The 12,644-nt window shown below is 47.1% G+C and overlaps 1 long non-coding RNA gene across 1 annotated transcript; it reads left to right on the top strand.

The window, feature by feature from the left end:
• Window positions 1-1,754: 1,754 nt before the first annotated feature.
• On the top strand, window positions 1,755-8,049 carry LOC148183310 (uncharacterized). The gene is made up of 3 exons (XR_015773607.1): window positions 1,755-1,825; window positions 3,316-3,621; window positions 6,190-8,049. It is a non-coding gene; the product is annotated as an uncharacterized LOC148183310 (long non-coding RNA).
• Window positions 8,050-12,644: the final 4,595 nt, after the last annotated feature.

The following is a 12,644-nucleotide window of genomic DNA, read 5'->3' as shown; positions in this document are numbered from 1 at the left end:
TTTCTGAAGTAACGCAAGCTTCCCGGTGTTCAGTTTTCCCTCGCATTCCTCCCTCCTCCCCCACATTCTCTGAAGGGATGGGGGCAGGGGTACCACGCCGCTGGGGAATTTTCTGGGTTTCCCGTGCTTTCAGAAAGGGCAGTTCATCTACCCACATTCCCGGGGTTCCTAACTCTTTAAACCTCATATTTATCTTTTCCCCCATACCCTGGGTTCAAACAATCTTTCTTTAGAAATACTCAATCCCATTATCTATACTGTATAGAGCTTACCAGACCTGGCTATCTTCAGATTACTGACCAGCAGAATCCAATGTCCCAAGTCCAGGGCCCTTAGAACTTCGGAATGTGATAGCACATGTTTTTCTCCAGACGGATTTCTTTCAGGAACTGGTTGCTGTGATCCTGCAGGTGTTGACTGAAGCTTCTGTGAATTATCTGTAGCACAAACACGGGGCACCATTTGTAATTTTTCTCTAAAAAAATCTTTTTTCTGTTTCTCTGATTTTGCTGCATTTCTTCTGTATTTTTTTTTTCTTCCTGGATTTCTCAAACTCTTTTGGACTGAATACTTTTGGGATCCTCCCTCGTGGGGAGCCCTGCTTATCTCAGTTCTTATGATTTGAAGAAAACTCCTGAGCTTGTTAGAATCTTGTTTCTCGTGTTTATTAAAAGATCATCACAAAACTTAACAGGTCTCTCTAGGCTGGCTGCACAAGGTTAATCTTTGCAATCTGGTACATTTCTTTCTTCTGATGGTACAAACAAGGCCTTGTGGCGCACTTCGTGTCTGATGCACAAAATGGCTCCGAAATACGCAGTTTTTTAATCTTTAGACCTATTTTTACCCAATTAACAATAGACATGTATATTATTTTTCTTAATGACCCAATGACCCTTTACCTATGTGCTGCACTGTGGAATTTTCTGTCCAATCACTTACTGTTACCCAAAAACCTCTAGGAGAAGAACATGAAGAAGAAAGAAGAAGGGACAAGAGACAACACCCTAAATCCTCCATCTTGTCTCCTGTTCTCTAAACTAACTTTTTCATCCAGTGATTTAAGAAAACTTTCTAATTTACACACTTACAGTTTTGGTTTTTTCTATCTAACTTTAACATTTGTTCTCATGTATCACCATGAAAACATGCTCATGAATTTCATGTTATATGAAATTCAGTGTTTTTCTGGATCTTATAACTAGGTATCAGAAATAAGGGCACACACTCTCTATTCCAGACTCTAACAAGCGGGAGCTGTGCGGCTGGGTCGGGAGGCGGCAGTCGCGGAGGCTGCAGCGCGAAGAGGCGTGGCTGGAGCAGGACAGTGGCCGGGCCAGGCGGTGGTGGCTGTAGTGGGCGTGGCGGCATTGAAGGGTACTGTTCCGTGGTGAAAGATAGCGGCGGCGCAGGCGGGGTTTCGTGCTTGTTCTTTCCTCCTCCATGGCTTGATGAGCTGGCACGGGGGGAGCCGGGGGCGGCACCGTCGGTGGTAGCATTGGCGGTGGAAGCTGTGACTACACATGCGTGGATGACGTATGCATCGCGGGGTGGCATGGGGGAGTGGTGTACCAGAGCGGGAGCTCAGGACCGGACAGCTGTGATGGGTACAGCGTGGCACCGCACAGGATTGCATTGTTCGGCAGCGGTGGCAGCGGGGCTTGTGGCTCTACGGATGCTGCGAAAGCGGCGGTTGTGGGGGGCCAAGGCGGCGCGGATGGCCTGGGGGGGGGGGAGCACTAGGTAAGCAGGCGGTTGGGTTGACGCAGCTGGCGCGCCGAGCGAAGTAGAGGCAGCGGCGGATGGCCAGGAAGGACGGCTGAAGGTGGGACCACTGGACCCGGCGGCTCTGTGGCGGGGGTGCGGGGGACTGGGGTGCGGGGGTGGCAGGGGGTAGGGAGCGGAGCTGTGGGGACCGTGATACCAAGGGTGGGTGGGGCGGTGGGGCTTGGAACCGTGGGGGTGGTGAGGGAGGGCGGGACCATGGGGACCACGATGTTGGGGGTGGGTGGGGCCGCAGCGGCGGCGGGGCTTAGGACCGCGGGGACGGTGAAATGGGGTGGGACCGCGATGCCGGGGGGAGCTGGAATGGCAGGGGGAGGGCGAAGGCGGGGAGATGCTAGGGCAGGGAAGGCGCGCGGGGGGGGGGGATGGTGAAAACGGGGATTGTGGGGGCTCGGGCAGAGGAAACGGGAGCTGCCGAGTGCGGGGGGGGCGGCAGGGAGGGCGAGAGGGTCGGGGGGTGGGACCACGCAAGTTGGAGCGGGGGAAAGGAGAGCCACACTGGCCGGGGTAGGGAAAGCGAGGGAAGGGAGTGGGGCAGGAGAAACGGGGACTGCGGGGTACAGGTGAAAAGAATAAGCAAGGAGACCAGCTCCTTTTTAGTACCTTTATTGAGGTCAGCTCTAGGTGGCGGAAGCTCATCCACTGCTGTTCCCAGTGGACAACCCAGAGAAGAAGGTGTTCAGCTTTGCTGCATGGCAGAGCTGGGGCTTCCGTCCTCAAGAGAGTCCCTAGGAAGACACTGCCTCGTTGTAAATCTAGGGTAGTCATGGATAGCAAGTGTAGATTTAGTTATGGCAACGAGGTCCGGAACATCAATAAGTTGCGCAACATTCTCCCTTGCTCCTCAACGTAGTTTGGAGTCCGGTTTGTGCCATGGCTCGCTGATTCTAGGAGTCTTTAGATGTTAATTCCACTTCCCCTGGGTGCTAACCCCCATGGCAGTTTGGCTCATCTACATACTGGGTAGTGTCATCAGTTGCCATTAGGGGGTGCTGGGAGCAGCAGAGGCAATATACAAGGCCAGGTGGCAATTAACAAGGCTGTTACAACAACATTGGTGTTTAACAAACATGACACAACATGGGTTTTTTAACAAAGAAGGCACCTTATGGTGACAACATTCTACTGTTCAAACTGTAAACATCTTTGTATACTGATCCGGAGGTCACATTTTACTCTTTACATGGGGCTCAGCGTGGGTTGTGCATTTACAGCGCACATTTCTACAAGTGCCCTACAGGCTGGGATCAGCTCTGCAGCCACCATATCTCGGCAGGAGATATTATTAAAAAGCTTATTTCCAACTGTGTCCCAGAAATCTCTACTGAAGACTGCTGAACAGTTGGCATTTGGGAAGTTGAATAAGGTCCAGGCTAGGTTTTTTAGCTCTTGTTTAAGCAGATTACTTGGGCTGGATTTTAGTAAAAATTTTAGTTGCTTATACAGCTCTTTGTCTGGGGCTGAACAGTTTTGACCCATGATTAGACTGGTTTGTTACCTCTATGCTAACGATGCTGGCTTATCTCTCAGAGCTCCGGTGATGGGTGCTGGCCAGGCACCTCCATCAGTGCTCAAGACACTGCGACTGGTTCCCTCCTCGGTCAGGGAGTCGTGGGTGTCTCCACTCAGCTCCGTGCAGGTGCTACTTGGTAACACTCGCCCGTTCTCAACCATGCTGCAGAATCCTTTGAAAGCTACGGTTTGGATGCTTCTTAGCAACGTGTCTCCGTGCTTGAAGGCTGCAGTGGAAAACTTTAAAAGAGTTTGGGGCGCACATTTTGTGTGGCATCGCTTGCCTGGTTCTCAACCACACGGCAGCTTCCCCGTATAGCTCAGGTGAGATGTCATCTTGTAACACCGTCCTGTGCTCAGGGACCTCGCAGAACACTAGGGGTACAGACATTGCTTGGCAACGCTTGCCCCAAATTCAACCACGCAGCAGATCACCTCTATAGCTCAGGTGCCGACGCTACTTAGCAACGGCCAGCCTGTACCAGAGGGTGCCGCGGAACACGTTTAAAGAGTCTTGGTGTTGCGGTGCTTAGCAGCGCAAACCACACTCGAGAAAGCCTTAAAGAGTGAAAAACCATTCTTTTTACTTACCAGTGATGGAGAAGTGTCTCACCGATGGAGAAGGTGTGGAGCGGCTTTTGAACGTTGAGCGCCAGTTATTGGTGTAAAAAACACACTTGTGATGAGAGACTTCTCCAGGGTCAGGCTGTTCATGTATAAGCAGTTTATTATTTAGGCAGAGGGTGGGAGAGATCCATTTATGCTGCCAGCCACAGCGTAAACGTGCTCAGAGAGGGAGAGGGAGAGTGGAGAGAGGAGTCGGGGAGCATGAGGGAAGAAGGTAATTAAGGGGGTAGAGAAAGAGGGGATAAGAGCAAGGAGTAAGAGAGGAAGAGATTAAGAGAGGAGCAGGTAAGAGCAGGGAATAAGAGAGCTAAGTTCTTGTTACAATACATTATATCTTTTTCTATAGTGAATATTCTAATTCCTAGTGACCAATATACGACACACATTCTATAGAATTTACATATAGCCTATAAGAACTACTACATTACCATACAGTGTTGCATTTTAAACTCTAAAAGCTACTTTTCAAATTCTTCTCTTGCTGCTTGACCTTTGGTTTCTCTATCAGAAGAAGGGTATTGTTCAATCAACAGGGATTCTCCTTTAGCTGGCTAGGCTATTGTTCTTTGGTTATATAGTAACTAGCACTCAGTATCCTATAGCTCAAAGCTAGTTTTCAATTCTATTTTGATCCTAGGTTTCATATTTTCAGAATCTTTTGCTGAACAATCATATTCATAAGGTTTCCCTGTTTCATCTTCCCCAACAGATCGACACAGCCTGTTGCCTCTACCCAAGCTCATGAGTTTGGGATTTGTAGGCATCATGGCAGATGTTTGCCATGTGGAGAGATCCAAAAGGGCATAACAGTTTTGTGCAGGTTTTATCTAGGATCTTTTGCCACAAAGGATGAGAAAAATCAATGGGCTGAGGGCACATACCAAATTTATTGAGTAGGCTTAGGGTTAGGTGAGGGCTGTTCTGGCATCTCGTGAGCCACACAAAACTCTCCTACCCAGCTGGTGTTAGACTGGGACCTGTGCCATAGATCTGTTGCTACACATTTTTTTTTTCCTATGAGCCCAGGCTGAGAGAGTTGGGGTTGTTCAGACTGGAGAAAGTTCTAAGGAGACATTAGAGCACCTTCCAGTACCTTAAGAGGCTTAAAGAGACCTGGAGAGGGACTTTGGACAAAGGCATGGAGTGACAGGAGAAGAGGGAATGGCTTTAAACTGGCAGAGGGCAGGTTTAGATTAGATATTGTGAAGACATTTTTTACTGTGAGGGTGGTGAGGCACTGGCACAGGTTATCCAGAGAAGCTGTGGATGCCCCATCCCTAGAAGTGTTCAAGGCCAGGTTGGATGGGGCTTTGAGCAACCTGGTCTAGTGGAAGGTGTCCCTGCTCATGGCAGGGGGATTGGGACTAGATGGTCTTTAAGATTCCTTCCAACCCAGACCTCTCTGTGATTCCATGATCCTATTTTCCCCTGCCCCCATCAGTGTTGCTGTTGTGTCAGGTAGTGGCACTGTTGAGTACATTAACCTAGGACTGAGCATTGCAGCCACACCGAGTGTGTGCGCCCACACGCCTTATCATTACCATTTATTCTCTCCCTCTCCCCTCCCGGTGCTGCAGGACTCAGGCAGCGAGCGAGAGAAAGAGAGGAAAGAGAGAGACTGAGCCATCAGCCCCTCAGATCTGCTTAACCAAATCACTGCCCCTTTCAGTGAGGGAGAGCGGGAGAGCAGAGGGAACCAGATCAAAAGACAAAATGAAAGAAATACAGCGAGGGAACAAAAAGCCACGCCCAGGCGCACCCTTTCCCAGGGAAAAGGACAGGTCCTGTGTGTGTGTGCATAGCACCGACCCCCTCCCCCTCAGGAGAAGAGTATGTTCTTTTCCCCGCCTCCCCTTAGCCCTTCTCCGTCCCGGGGAAAACTCGCTGGGAAATACAAAACCGTAAAAATTTCTCCCCACCTCGCCCCCCTTACAAAGGCTCTCAAACAACCACCACCACAAAAGAGAAAGCAAAAATAGAAATAGAAATAGAAATAGAAATAGAAATAGAAATAGAAATAGAAATAGAACTGAAGAGAAGAGAAGAAAAGAAAAAAGAAAAAGCCAAGAACCAGAAGCAAGAGATAAGCTCCCTCCATCAATTTCAGATCCAGGATTTTATCCAGTGCATTGATTTTTTTTTTTTTCCTCGCCTTTTTTTTTATCCTTCCCCCCCCACCCCCACCTTTCTTCCACCTCCCCTTCTTCTTCTCCTACTCACCCCCCTTTTTCTTTTTCATTTTATTTTGGATCCTGCTAAAATTAGCCGGGACTGCTCGTGGTGCTGCGTGTTAATTTGATTTATTCCGCGATTCCGGCTTTCCAAGATGCCTTCCCCACTCCCCCACCCCCCTTCTTTCTCGCTCTGTCTCGTTCTGTTTATCTCTCTCTATCATTTATCTTTCGAGCTATCTGTCTATTTGTCTGTCCATCCATCTCCCTCTCCTCATGCCTTCCTCCTCCCCCCTCCCTCCTCCCTCCTCCCTCTGCGCTCTGCGTGCGCGGCCGGGCGGGCCCCTCATCTCCATCTGACAGATGAACACCGCCATGAATTTGCCGCAACACAAGCAAAAGCACCTTTGTGGGCTGTGGCGAGGGATTGGAGCCGGGATCTAAAAGAGAAGGAGGAGGAGGAGAAGGAGGAGGAAAGAAGAGGAAGCTGCTAAGAAGCTCCCACTGCCGTTTTGGGGATATGAGTTAGTAAAGGAAAAATAAAAAAAAAAAAAAGCAAACACATGCAACAAAAAACCTGAGCCATCGAGAAAAGGTCTGTCTTGATTATCGGGATTGCAGGAAGGTCGTACTCCTCTCTCCTTTTCCTTCGCCCCTCCCCCTCCTTTTTCCCTTCTGCATGCAAAAGTTAATGTCGTCTTCTTTCGTGTTGTGACTTTGCAATGGCGCAGAAAAGGCTTTATTTAGTTTTTATGGGGGGAGGGGGAAATATTCTTTCTTTGTGCAATGCATGCGAGTCCTCTCCTCCTCCGACCCCTTCCATCCCCATGCTTTGTGCCTGTTGGATGGGTGTGGGTGTGGGTGTGAGAGGGGGTTAAAACCCTGCTACTGGAAAGGGGGTGGGATTTTTTAGGAGTTTGCATAATGTAGTTATCCCCCCCTTATCCCCCTCCTTATCCCCCCCGCCCCCTTTCATAGCCTATATGTGTTCATATGTGTAGGTGGCAGTTATGTGTGTGCATGTGGAAATTGTGGGGGACACGACCACCCTCTCGCTTCGTAAATTGCAGCTAAAGAGCAACACTGTAGCTTTATGGGGGTTTGTGTGTGTGCGCGCGTGTGTGCATGGGACTCTGCGGCGGTGTTGGGGGGAGGAGGGGGACCTCTGCTGCCCTGGGGTTCCCCGTCTTGTTTTGCTATTGAAAAGGACACACAGCCCCGAAAATCGGCGATTTGGGAGAGCAAAGAAGTGTAGGAGGGAGGCATGGGTGTGGAGAAGGGGAGGAGTAATTAGCAATGCAGGCCCCTCCCCCCGCTGGATGGCTTAATAAGGATTATTAATAAGTCGTTGATTGTCACCCTCCGGTCCCCGGTGTCCCTCCCCTTCCGGGTGAAAGTGGTATTTTAGTCTGAATATCGCCGATATTATCGGGGAGGTGGCGATTTGAGGGGGAGGGAGACAAATGCAGCCTGCAGCTGCGGGCGACTATTGTTAACTCCAGCCCTGGCGCAAGGCTCCTGCCGAGCGTTCACACACTCAAACCCCTTCCTCGCCAGGTTCCCCCGGTGGGCACTAGGAAATCAGGTCCCTCCCGTCCTTCCTGCCCGCTGTGTGTGTCAGTGTGATTGTAAGTGTGACTGTGTGTATGTGTGACTGTGTGTGCATCCCACCGGGCACTGTCGGTCCCCGTGCTGCCCTTGCCTCTGCCTGCTGTATTTATGTCTCCAAAAGGCAGTTGAGAGAAGCATTTCCGATTCGTTTCCTCTTCAAATAAACGGCCCTGAAAATCTAGGGCCTAATGTTTGATGCTCAAAGGACATTTGGCCACCGGTAGCCCGGCCTGTGGAGGGGGGGAACTGGGAGACACATGGCTCAGCCAACCCCCGGCGGGCAGATCCGTCCCACAGAAGGAAGCAAGGGGAAATGCGGGGAGCTTCATGCATGGCGGACGAGCATGGGGGATGCATGGGGAGCGGGGGGCACACACCCATCCCGGTGCCATGAAGAAGGAGAATGGAGGGAGGGGGGTAGTGGGGGCCTGGCAGGCTGTTTCTAGCAAGCAGAGGTGTTTCATTAGCTATCGGCCCACGGGGGGGGGGGGGGACAACACATGCTGTATGTCCTTCTATGTCCGTCTGTCACACGGCAAAGGATGTGTGAGGCTAGCGTAGCTGGGAGCCAGCAAGTGTACCATTGACAGGGAGAGCATCTGAGCCTCTTGATATTGACAAGAGGACTGTGGGGGAAAGGGCTACTAACAAATCCAATCCCGTGTGGAATATTATGGTCCCAAATGGAAACAATTATTGATCCCATAGCCCCTGCAGCCAGGACTAACTTGGTGCAGGCTATGGTAATTGTGAGAAATGAACTTGTAAAAATTCGTAGAAATCTAAATAAATGTATATAACAATAATGATATAAAATATAAAGTACAGTATGGCACACAAGCCCTTCCCAGATCTAGCCGCGAATTCCCACTCAAAGGATAACGATCCTAGCCGGCGCCCATCAACGAAAAAGAATAGACAGGACAAGGCTCATAAAGCTGACAGGACAAGGCTCATCAAGCTGACAGGGACAGGCTCGGTGCCCATCAACGGGAAAGAATAGACAGGACACGAAACATCAAGCCAACAAGGAGAGGCTCCGACGAGATACTCATCACCGGACCTGAACACCCCGCCTTGCAGGCTACCGTTGGGGGAAGCCATCAGGTAGACAAAAGGAAAAATCCAGCCGAGATATCCATCAGCTCCAACCCGGATCCAACCATCCCATCCAGATGGCCTGAACCACAATGAAATCAAGAACCACCCAGAACTTCTTTACATATGAGGAGACTCTGCCCGGACGTCCATTTGACTCTATTCTCCAACGCCAGGAAATCAATTCATACGACAATCAAGGACCGTTGATGAATGGTGCCTGCCTGGAATTTGGCCTCAAGGCTAAAAATCCCTATAAAAACCCCGGACAGTCTACCCTCCTTCGTGGATTTGGGAACACCTATACCTTTGGGTATAGACCCCTATCCACCCAGCGCTGCGCTGTTTGTTTTATTGTGGTTTTTCCTCATTGTTTATTTTTTATAGAAATTGTTTTATAATAAATTGTTTTTATTTAACCCAAATCTGCCTTTGCATTTATAACAGTAATGATATGATATAATCGGCTGTCAGCTGCCAAAGTTAGGCAGTGACAGCATAAACCTTGTCAGGAAAATTAATCCACAAACACCAGAGGTTTATGTCCAAAAAGGAGACAAAGGATTCCTCTTACTTTATTTGAATAAAGGGAGAGGCCATGGGGCATTCTCCTGGGGTTTCTCAAATATTTGGAGGGTGCAACCTCCTTTTTTTCCTAATTTCCCAGCCGTATGTCCCTTCTCTCTTTCCCCATAGGATGAGGTACTTGAGAGGTACAGACTTCCCAGAATGCCTAATACTTAAGATTCCCCCCTAATGTATAACCCCCCTCTTAATTCTTAACTCTTGTGGAATTTATGGTGTTTCCTCAGTGTCCCTTTCATCTTTCAGTGGAATCCATCCCATTGTTTCTTTTATCTCTCAGTGATAGTTTCATCTTACCAGCAGACCCACAGCTTGTTTGTAAAGACAAACCTGTCATTCCTCTCAACCTAAAGAAACTGGTATCCAGGACCTTTTATCATAGACAGAAAAAAAGAAAAAATATGCCTATTAGGGAATCATAGAATGGTTTGGGTTGGAAGGAACCTTAAAGACCACCTTGTTCCAACACCCCTGACATGGGCAGGGACACCTTCCACTAGATCTGGTTGCTCCAAACCCTGTCCAATCGTGCTTTGAACACTTCCAGGGATGGAGCATGTTAATGGGAAAATGTGCAAGTAGCTGCTTCACACACACATTTCTGTGGTTCCTTGTCCTTCACTTAGATTGCTCCCCTCATCAGAAACTCCTTCCACTTGAAGGAGAATTTTTTTCATTTCCATTTGTTTTTTAGCCAAAAGGAGAAAAACCTCTCCAAACAATGGAGCTGTACTTTAATCTCTGCTCTTAGCTTGAAAAGATTATGTAAAAGCAAGGGAAAAAAAAAAAAAGCGGAAACAATGAATGGAGATTTCTCTTCCATCTCGTTTGTTTTGGCTTTTTTTTTTTTTTTAAGCCTCTCAGACTCAAAGCTTTAATTGAAACCAGAAATCAATTGAGAAGTAACTGAGCCAAGAAATCCTGTTTTCTCTGCAACTAGGTGCAGGAGCTTGGGACTTCTGATCAACGAACCAATATGATTTAGAAGAAGCCATTTATTGTTTACATTATGCACTGTACTGTTCACGCAATCATGCATTACTTGTCTTAAAAATGAGATTCACTTAATAAATTATAAAAAGAATTTAATATAAATAAAAAGACAATTAGGAGACAAAAGAAATAAAGCAAAGGGTTAAAACGGCCGGGTGCCCTGGCGGGTTGCCAGGAACACCCCTAGTATCTCAGGAACACTCTTTTTATCCCCCCCTACTGTGAAGGTTTAATGCATATTCAAAGCGCCCCCTCCCTGGTTCCGCCTTCTTAGATCATGCTTTTGTACAATTTTTATTTTCTGCTGGTCAGCATTTATTTTTGCTGGTCATCATTATTCTTGCTGGTCATCATTATTCTGGAGTTTGGTTTCCTTTCTTTTTGCAAATGGTCAGGGCAGATAACAGTCCGGGCCATCATCCTTCCCCTGAGGACAGCTGGGCTTCATATCTTCCGCTGATAACAGTTTGGCCTCTATTGTTCTCCTGATAACAGCTTGGGCCCCACTGTCCTTGCCCTCTGGGGTTTCCTTGCCTTGTACCTAGGAAATTCTTTTAAGCTTAAGACTTGTTAGCAAGAAAAAAAGTACATACATAGCTAAAAAGTATTTAACATATAATATTCATCTGCGAAAGCCAATATCACAATACAAATTTATAACACTTGATTGGTGCCTCTATACTGTCCACGCGCTGAGCACGCACTCCTCAGGTTTTGTGATTGGTCACAGTGCAGGTGTTCAAATGTCCTCCGTTATCTGGTTCTTGTGGTCTTGTTTTTCTGTTTCTCAGCATCTTCTTTCTTATTTTAGAACAATTTATGTTTCAGCAACCTTGAGGAATTACAGAGGGTCTGATAAGAAATTCTACAGACAGTTTGGCTGGGGTACATTATGCCCTAAGTTGTTCAGATACATTGATACAACTAGGGATGGAGATAAATATTTTTTTGCTGATGCTATTTCAAATCGTTTGAGCTCTTTGATTCCTTCCAAAAAGACTAGCATAAATTATTAACACATTAGCATTTTAGGAGGATACACTCTCTGAAATGTAATAAAATGGTGTGTTAGTTGTGTGCAAAGCCATTAACTATGTTAGTTGTTGGTAAACAAAAGAAACACTGGCCATTATTTATTATTAATAAGGATGATAACTGAGCTATTTAACTCAACTTGATATTTACTGGGTTTCTCTACTGAGTTTGCTAGGTATAATTTCCAGTAATGTAATTTGATTAGGTTGGGAACTGTTCCTTTTTAGCAACTGCTATTGCTGCATGCTTAATTACCTCAAGGAGTTAAATGCTCAAAAAGGCCCAACCACCATTTTTTTTTTTGCTTCAGATGCTGCTTAATCTCCTCTTCTGGTCGGTTTTGACCCATCCTTTGAGTTCTTTTTCCCCAGCACACACCTCTTAGTTGCAAGTGCCAATTTACCAACAGGACTCTTTCCATTATAAGATCTGGCTAATCTCAGTTTCAGTGACTTTTTTTGCTCTCTCAGTAGGGCTCAATTGCTTATACGTAATCTTTCCCTTCTGTTGTCTTTCCCCTTTGGACAATACCCTCCAGGACTGAAAAACTCTTGCCTTTATGCTCTGAGACTTGCAATTACACAGCAATTTTGATTCGTAACCCAACTAGTAGCAAGAAAGGCTATTGTCTAATGAACGACGTAAAACTAGGTTTTGGATCCAACAGATTGCTGTAATGGAGATGAAAACTGTCCCAGTGAACTGATGACTGATTTGTTTAATCATATCTCTTGTTTTTTTCTTGCTTCTCATTAAATACCCATATCTGGAGTATCTGTGATTCCTGGGTCTGCAGTAGTGTTGAAAGGCAGCATTAATAATTGCCAAAATGTAGTCCATGATGCATGGAGGGCCAAGTGAATAGGATGTAATCCATGTTCAGAAAATTCAGCATCTCATTTTTGCCTACCTTAACATGTAGATACACAGGGTTTTGAAAGCGTAAGTGCCACCATTAAACACACATTCACTGTTGGCACAATGACTGCAAATCTGTGTGTAAAAAAAATCAGGTGGTCACATGAAATACGTGGTAAGATCTATCTCATTGCTGGGAAGTCCAGGCACTCTTAAGGCACCAGGAATCCAAGGTTTAGAGCTAGTCCAAAGCCTAGCAAGGAAGGTGAGAATTTGTGGGGGAACCTTAGAGGAAAATATTGGCGATGGAGAGATGGGGACATCTGAGTCGAGATCAGAACCCAATTTTATTGAGTGTACAAGGTGTTC

Source organism: Pseudopodoces humilis, chromosome 12 (genome assembly GCF_049639895.1).
Source record: "Pseudopodoces humilis isolate 2021_Gansu_Grassland_sample_001 chromosome 12, ASM4963989v1, whole genome shotgun sequence".
In the NCBI taxonomy this organism is placed as follows: Eukaryota; Metazoa; Chordata; class Aves; order Passeriformes; family Paridae; genus Pseudopodoces; species Pseudopodoces humilis.
The sequence above is the reverse complement of the archived record's forward strand: the minus strand, read 5'-3'. Positions and strand labels throughout refer to the sequence as shown.